Raw genomic sequence first — 8,566 nt, 5'->3', positions numbered from 1 at the left:
CTTGGGAATGTGGGTGTCATGTTTTCTAGACTGCTTCCTGCAGTCTGGAGGTGATTGTATCTTTAGGGGACCCTAAGAAAATTGGGATAATGGTCAAGACCTGTGAGAGCTAGCTATATCATTTGTTGTCCAGTCTGTGTGATGGGAAAGTGCAGGGCTTATCTAAAGTCCTGCCAAGAGTAGTCTGTGATGTTGGACCATCTCAACTAGCAGCTTTGAAGCTGTTCTGGATGCAGAACTCTGAGGAAACTGCAACAGAGGTGCTCTGAGAGGCTGGATCACCTGGGATACTTGTCTTTATTGGTATCAGGTCCTTTTTGCCCTGAATATATATATATATATATATATATATATATATATATATATATATATATATATATATATATATATATATACTCTAAAGGCAACCTATATCTCTACATTAACTTAAGTATGGAATTACTGTTTGCACAAATCAGTTAAAGATGACTTTTTTTTGTTTTATGCTTGAGCCTCTAAAATCTGTTAACTTTATAAGTTTATTTGGACTGTATAACCAAACTGTAATATAAATCTCTATCCATGCCATATGAAATGATGGCATGTACTTATAAGTCATGAGGACTCTGTAACCAACAAGATTTATTATGTTTCACCCAGTCTCAGAGCTGTTCCCATGTTGAGGGAACAGCTTACACATCACTTTTCTTGTAGTCTTTCTTGGTTTTTCCTCTCATATCTGTAGCCAAGATCCTTGTGAGATCTTCCCAGGTCAAATCTGATCTTGATTAATTTTGAAGGAATCCATAGCTTTTCATTTCTTATGGAAACAAAAGCATAACCTCTCCCCCAATACAACACATTGTCTGACTTTGATTTTGAAACCAAGATATCCTTAAAATATATAAGCTGGCTTAATTCAGCAGTTCCTTTCACAATGCAGTGTCTCTCAGCAGCTGTATTTTTCTCTTCATTAGCATTAAAAAAATTCAAAGTCAACTGCTGTGGGATGTCTTTCTGTATGCTGTGAATATGTGTTGCTCTAATTGGTTGATAAATAAAGCTGTTTGGCCAATGGTGAGGCAGAATAAGTTTATGCAGTACACTGAAACTGAAGATGGAGATGAAGAAGGGTGGAATCAGGAGAGAGGCCAACCTGCCACCCAAGGAGCAACAAGATGCCAGCAGACTGGTAATACCATGGTTACATGGCAACATATAGATTAATAGAAATGGGTTAATTTAATTTGAAAGGACTAGCTAGCAAGAAGCCTGAGACATAGGCCATACAGTTTGTAGTTAATATAAGCCTCTGTGTGTTTACTCAGGACTGAGCAGCTGTGGGACTAGGCAGGACACAGGGAAACTTCTGTCTACAGTCAACTGTTGTGAATATTATTTTAAGATGTGTTCCATTAGTTTATGCTGTGGAACATTTGTTTAATGATACAGAGATGTGTTGCATTCTTTTATGTTGCATTTGCTTAACTCTGTAAAGCTGTGTTACTTTACCTACCAAAAACACCTGATTGGTCTAATAAAGAGCTGAAGGGTCAATAGCTAGGCAGGAGAGAGATAGACAGGACTGGCAGTCAGAGAGAATATATAGAAGGAGAAATCTAGAGGAGTGAGAAAAGAAGGAGAGGAGGTTGCCAGGAGCCAGTCACCCAGCCACACAGCCAGCCATGGAGTAAGAAGTAAAGAAAGATATAGAATAAAGAAAGGTAAAAAGCTCAGGGGCAAAACATAGCTAGAGAGAAATGGGATAAGTTAAGTTAGAAAAGCTGGCTAGAAACAAGCCAAACTTTACTTGGCTTTTTATATAATTTTACTCCATGTTTTAAGGCTTTATTTTGTTATTTTTTAGCTATTTTTTCTATGACGGTCTATAGCTGCTTCCTTTTCTTTCTTCAGCATCTAAGTATGTTTTTAAACATACTATACCTTTTGAGAGGTTTTCTGTGTCCGAATCTGGCTTTACCTAGCATCTGCAGTGTTCTCTGACCATGTGAGACAAATCTTAAACTGTCATGTCAACCTCTGTATGGCTCAGCTTAGTGCCTGCCACTGGTGGCTGGCTCAAGCCTGCAGGCAGCATCCCGTAGCCACGTCTCTGTATGCCACTGAACACTAGCCTGCCTGGGAGACTGCAGGACTAGGAAGCTACATCCAGCTTCTTGTCTGGAACTTTTCTTAGCTTTCTTAGGCCCTATGTTTGGATATTCAAGTTCCCACATTAGATCCCATATGTAGCAAGTCTTTCTCTGTGCTACCAGCTCCTAAACAATGACACAGAGACTTATTATTAATTATGAAAGCTTGGCCTTAGTTTAGGCTTGTCCCATTAGCTCTTATAACTTAATCAACTCATTTGTTTTAATCTGTGTTCTCCTGATTGTCTAGTTACCTCATCTCTCCATACTGCTCACACTGCTTTCTCCAGGTCTAGCTGGCAACCCTGCCTTTCTTCTTCTCCTAGTCCTCTCTGTCCCCAGAAGTCCTGCCTAAACTCTTCCTGCCTAGCTAGTGTCCATTCAGTTCTTCATTAAACCAATCATAGGGACACATTTTCACAAAGTAAAAAGGGATTTTCTGCAACACCATCTTTAGTACACCTCTTAACAACAAAACTCCTCCTTTCAGAGCTCATACAGGAAGGCCCTGGACAGTCGCCTGAGTCCCTTGAATAGCTTAACCCATGCAGCTTAGAGCTCTCTTTGTAGTGTATCTGACCTACACTGTTCCCTTTTTTCTTCATTAGTTTGCATATCATCTACTTATTACGAAAGGGAGGCATGGGAATGATTTACATGATGAAATATGTCAGAACTTCAGTGAAAAGGGCAACTTCATGTCCAAGAATATCACCAGCTCTAAATGAGAAATAACTCTTGTCACTAGAGCCACACTGGTCCCTCCACGCCTGGGAAGAACTTTGTCTCTGACTTTCACACTCTTTGGCTGAATGTGTCTACCCTTCCCTTAGTGCCACATCCCACAGCTGCGACTGTTGCCTGGACTGCCTTTCTTTGAGATTTTTTAGAAGCATAATCTACCTGGTTGGTTAGTTGCAGCTACACCCCTTTTAACCAGCACGCTGTCAAAACTGGAAGAAGCTTTCTCTCAGTGCCTATCCTGCTATGTCTCTCACTGCTTCTAGAGACGGTAGCCCCTCTAGTGAGCAGGGAGTGGCGGCCAGGACTCTCTTTCTAGGCCTTTCCAAGCAGTCAGGAAAGTGAATGATAAGGTTTCTTGCAACTTTCCACTCTGTATTCCCTTCTGCAATTCTTTGATTATGAAGCCAGAACCTGGAAACCCCTGGTCCAGTCAGTGACTCCAGCTAACAGTATCCCTCAGAGATTGAGGGTGTTGTAGGCCACTGCTTGGAGCTATGTGTTCATCCACAGGATGGGGTGACAGATTGAATTCCTCTCTTTCCTTTCTGTCCCAGAGTGTGGCTCATTCATTCATTCCCCTACATTACCAAACTCTCACTGTGGGCCTGGGACAGGGAAGATGTTACAGTGTTGGCAAGTGAGTTCCTCTCATGCCTTTTTACAGCCTTTGGACCAGTCAGGGATACAGATTCCACTGAAACATTACTTCAAGAGTTCTGAACATTTTCAAGGTAACAAGAACCCCAGTGTGCAGGGGAATTACATGGCATGGTGGGTGTCAGACCTCCCCAGGTCAGACGAGGTACTTTCCCAACCCTTAGTCACCGCTTTCTTTATTCACCCTTTCTGTCCCATCAGGAGAGAACAGCAAGGATTCTTCAGAAACAACAGATCTGGTAGTGTTCCAGACTGGTCAGGTGACCTTCTCCATGAGGTGAAATGGATGGAGAAGCTCTTCTGGACTTCTTCCTCCTCTTCCCTGACTTCCATGTTGAAGTGTTGGGATGCAGAAAATCCTGGGATACAAGTCCATAGAGAACAAGAGCCAGCTGTCCCCCAAGTCCCTAGATCCTCTGGGTCCTCTTTCCTACTTCATTTCTTTACTTGGAATCAGCTATACCCACTGACCTCCCAGGAAGAGGGTGTAGGTGCTTGGGGGGCACCATCTTAGTGGCAGGATATGGTGTTTATACAATGTATGTGATTTGTCTCCCACATGGACTGGGGGTCTGTTGAGGACATAGGTCCAGCATAGTGGCTGGTGCATACTGGCTGAGCCCCAGTAACACTCACAGCACCATCTAGGTAAACACTACCATGGAACTATCCCCACCCCCCAGTTCCTTTCCTCCTCCACCTGCTCCATGGAGTCTAGCCTTGTGTTTATGGTCCTCACGCGTCAGCCTCCTAAGTGCTGGCAGAGTAACATTTGTGGCGTGGGTGGTGGTGGTATACAAAGAGAGGGGTGTGTGCAGGTTCTGAGGAAACTTTGTATGCTTGTACACGACACACATTCACTGATTAAACACTGCGTGTCCATCACTTGGTATTTGCCTTTGACAAACACTGTAGGCTGAGGAGATTTTGAAGTGATTAGTAATTGGTCAGTAGCCTCATTCACCAGGGCACCCAATCCAGAGCACATTTAATTTCTGCTGAAAAATGGAGGCCTCTGTGATGAAGGAGTGCTTCCTGCTTTCTGACTGTGTTCAGAAGAATGTTGTCGTGGCCGGTGAGATGGCTCAGAGGGTAAAGGCAGATGCTGCTGAGCCTGATAACCCGAGTTCTATCCCCAGAACCAACATAATGGAGGGAGAGAACTAACTCTTCCAAGTTGTCCTGTGACCTCTACATGTGCAGACATGTATACGCATGCATGCACACACACATACACACATAAATGAACACAAAAATAAGTATAAAAAATTTAGAAAAAAGACAATGTAAACAGAAAGCCCCAGAGAGAATACCCCCCAAAAGCTTACAGCCCCTTTGAAAAACCTTCTCTTACTTGTTCTGATAAATATTTTCTTGGTAGGTTGTTTATCTCCTGGCTTTGCCAGCAGCAGTGAGCTATAGCAGGATTGCTGTCTGCGCTGGATCCAGCATGCATTGATCCCACACATTTGCTGATGTGTGAGGAGGTGGAAGGAGGGTGAGTAGGATCAAGGATCTCATTGGCAAGGAATAGGAGCAGACATAGAGCCAGCTTGGTCAGGACAAACCTCCTGTGGTAGGCAGCACGGCCTTGGGCTTTGGGCTTCAGGAAATGTCACTGGAGATGGAGGGGACAGCAGGGAGGAGGGCTGGGCTTGGCCCTGGGAGGAAGCCCTATGCCTGCTCCTTTTGGAGCTCACTGGGGTAAGTGCTTGTGGCATTTAGGCAGCTTTACTTTGTAGACTAATCAATAGCCCATGACATTAGAACGTTTGAGTACAATAAGCCATTTTCTGCCTTAGATAACCTACAACCCACTGGGATGGGGATCCAGCGGTGGGTCCTCACGTTGGTTCCTGCAGCATAACTTCATAATCCATGCAGAGGGCAGGTTGGTATCAGCCCCCGGAGTTGATGGCTCCTCAGTCTGCTTGTTGACCTCTCCCAAAGCTCACAGCCCCAGCTGGACTTCCCATCTCCCATCTGCTGCCTACAGGGAACCAGAGGCTCCATGTTTGCGTCCCACATACTAGCAGTCCCATTCAGTCTCAGTCTCTTCCTTCTTGGGGATTCTATCGCTTTCTAGCAATCAATCTAGCGTGTTTGAAAAATCTAATTGTTTTTTCTTGCAGTTGATAACAGCTCTAGGTCATTTTGGTCACTCATCGGTTACAAAAGGGAGATAGAAGCTCTTGGAACCAGCCAGGTCAACTAGAAATACTCCTCAATGGCTTCCCACACTCCCAAACTGCTGATGCTATCTGATTGGTTCAGCTGACAAACTTCATTTAGCCCTGGAGTGAGTTTCACCATGGCCAGGAATGTCATAGACTACACAGAATGCAGCAGGCATGGAGCTCCTAGACATGGCTTGGAATGGATGTCTACTTGGAGAGTCCGTCCTAGCATTCATATCTGGATGTAAGAGAAATGCCATGATGCTGTGGGCTTTGGGAACTGCCAGTTTCAGCTTTCCTCAGCAATCCCAAGGGCATCCTTCATCCAAGTGTTAGTGAAACTGCAAACCCTAAAGAGTGTTCACATCATGAACTCCGACATATCTGGACACAAAGGCTGAACCTCTCACAGCCCTCTGCCAGCTCTGTGGCCACAGTACAGTCACAGCATCCTTTGAATAAAAGGCTTGGGGTTTGCAGAACTTTGAAATGGCTGTTTTCAGTTCAATAAAAAGAAATGCCATTTTTGAGAACCTTTGGACAGATAGGAAGAAGCAGAGATGCAAAGCTCTATTTTGAGGGTCCCTTGCCTTTCGGGGGTGCTAGCAATGGTGGAGAGCTCCTGTGGGGAGCTCCTGTGATCCTATTAAATGGGGATCAAACTGCAAGGCAATGTGGGTGAATCAGCCTTGAAGCAGCTATCGCCGCCTCCCCTCAGATGCTCCTGCCTCTCCTTGCCCTTCTGGCTCATTTGGCTAAACATCAGTGGCACAGTAGGGACAGCTGCCGGAGAAGAGGCTGTGCCCGTAGATGTGATGATCATTAACTGTTGTTTTCTTTCCCTCCGTGGCTGGGTAATGACATTGCTGAACACAGGAAAAGCAAGTTCCAGGGGATCTGTCAGGGACAGAGATTTTTCCTTTATCAAACCCAGGGCATGGGCTATGTGTGGTGGCTCTCGATAGCGATCCAAATGCCTGAGGGGCTGAGGTAGGAGGATTGCCGTGAATCTGAAGTCAACCTGGGATACACAAGGAGTTCCTGGCCAGCCTAGGCTAAAGAGTGAGAGCCTGGGGTGGGGCTGGTGAGATGAGGTCATAGTTAAGAGCACTTGTTGCTCTTTTGGAGGATAGGAGGTCAGTTCCCAGCACCCACATCAGCCAGCCCACTACCCCCCTTATTACCAGTTCTAAATCTGATGCCTTCTTCTGGTCTTGGGGCACCCAGATATCACACACACACACACACACACACACACACACACACACACACACACACACACACACACACACAAATCCTTAAAAGAAAGAGTGAGACTTTGTCTCAAAACAAACCAACAACACTGTAGGCATCCATTCATCCATGCCAGCTTTGCCACAGGGAAAGACACCCATGAGAGGCTCACAGTGGGGGTTCGTTTGTTCGTTTGATGGTGATGACTGACTTCAAGTTAGTGCTGAGATCTAAGTCCATAAGTGCACACACCCTGAGCTAAATGTCACCACCTTTTAAGTCATATAGTTTCTTCTGGGCCACAGAGTGCAGGGGATGGTGACTTCTGAGGTGGCAGGGAGGGCATCAGGAGGTGCAATGAGGATATACACAGAAGTGCTGATGCCAGAGAGTGGGAAGAGCTGAGAGACCATCTTCCCACTCAAACCGTTTTGCTCTTGGGGACTGGATGGATTTGGGACAGCACCATCATTTTCAGGAACAAGAAGGCTCAGGGAAGAATCTGTCTGTTTCCATACTGTGAGTCTGTCCCCCGTGAAGGTGTCCAGAGGTTCCCTTGCAAGACCACACCCAAGGAGCCCACAGGTCAGCAGGAAGGAGCTACAAGTAAACCATGGTTCTTGATAAGGCCAGAGGGGTCTCTACTTCTTCTTGTTGATCTGGGTGGCGTCTCTGTTCACTGCAGCTCCTCTGCAGACCCTGACTCCTTGAAGGACATGTGTTTGCTGAGGTCCCTGTGGCAGCAATCCAGCCTGATGCCTCCTAAAAGCCAGCACAGATCCAGGTCAGTGCATCTTGGGCAGCTAAATGCTGGATAAACGACATTGTGTGTTCACATGGGCAGCAGAGCCAGGACTACCTGCTGCCGGTTCACAGTGGCTAACAGGTGTGAACTAATGTAGTAGACATAACCTTGCCTCTCAAGCCTGGCTCTGCCAAGGTTGCTGGGTCCCTGGCCGTCTCCCAGATGCTTGTGAAACAATTTCCCCTTATCTCTGGGTGTATAATCCCCACCCCAGCCTCACAGGCTTCTTTGCAGAGTGTGCACATAAGGTGAGAGGCCGTGTCCACCTCCTTATCTGGTCCCCACAGCCTCCCTAGGCTTGGGGTGTCAGTTCCTGTGTGTAGGTTGCAGCTAACAAGGTGTGTGCCTTGTCGGGGTTTTATGGCAACCATCTGGAATTCTTGGACATTCTTGGACTAACTCAGTTGGCCTAAATTTGGAAGCAAAAGGTGGGGATAATCCATGCATTCATTTGTTATTTCTGGGATTATACAATTAAGTATCCCGGCGGATAGGATGGGGCCAGATGTTGGGGAAGTGGATTCTCTATCTCTGTCTCTCTCATACACAGAGCAAAAGTTTAGGCTCCCTGAAAAGATAAAGACACAGTCTGTACAGCACAGAAATGACTTCTGAAACCAGTCAACATGCCAAGTCACCAAGATCAACCCCAGGTTCCACATTCCCAGAGGGACTTGTAGAAACCTGACAGCTGTTACTGTCTCAGAGATGGTTTCTTATGAGGAAAGGATATAGAGTAAGACCAGCCAATGACATGTTGGGGTGAGGGTGGGCTTTGGGAAGAGCCACAGAGCAGCACACCCTGGGCTGTCTCCCAG

Source organism: Peromyscus maniculatus, chromosome 2, assembly GCF_049852395.1.
Source record: "Peromyscus maniculatus bairdii isolate BWxNUB_F1_BW_parent chromosome 2, HU_Pman_BW_mat_3.1, whole genome shotgun sequence".
Taxonomy (NCBI): domain Eukaryota; kingdom Metazoa; phylum Chordata; class Mammalia; order Rodentia; family Cricetidae; genus Peromyscus; species Peromyscus maniculatus.
This window is presented reverse-complemented; position numbering follows the sequence as displayed.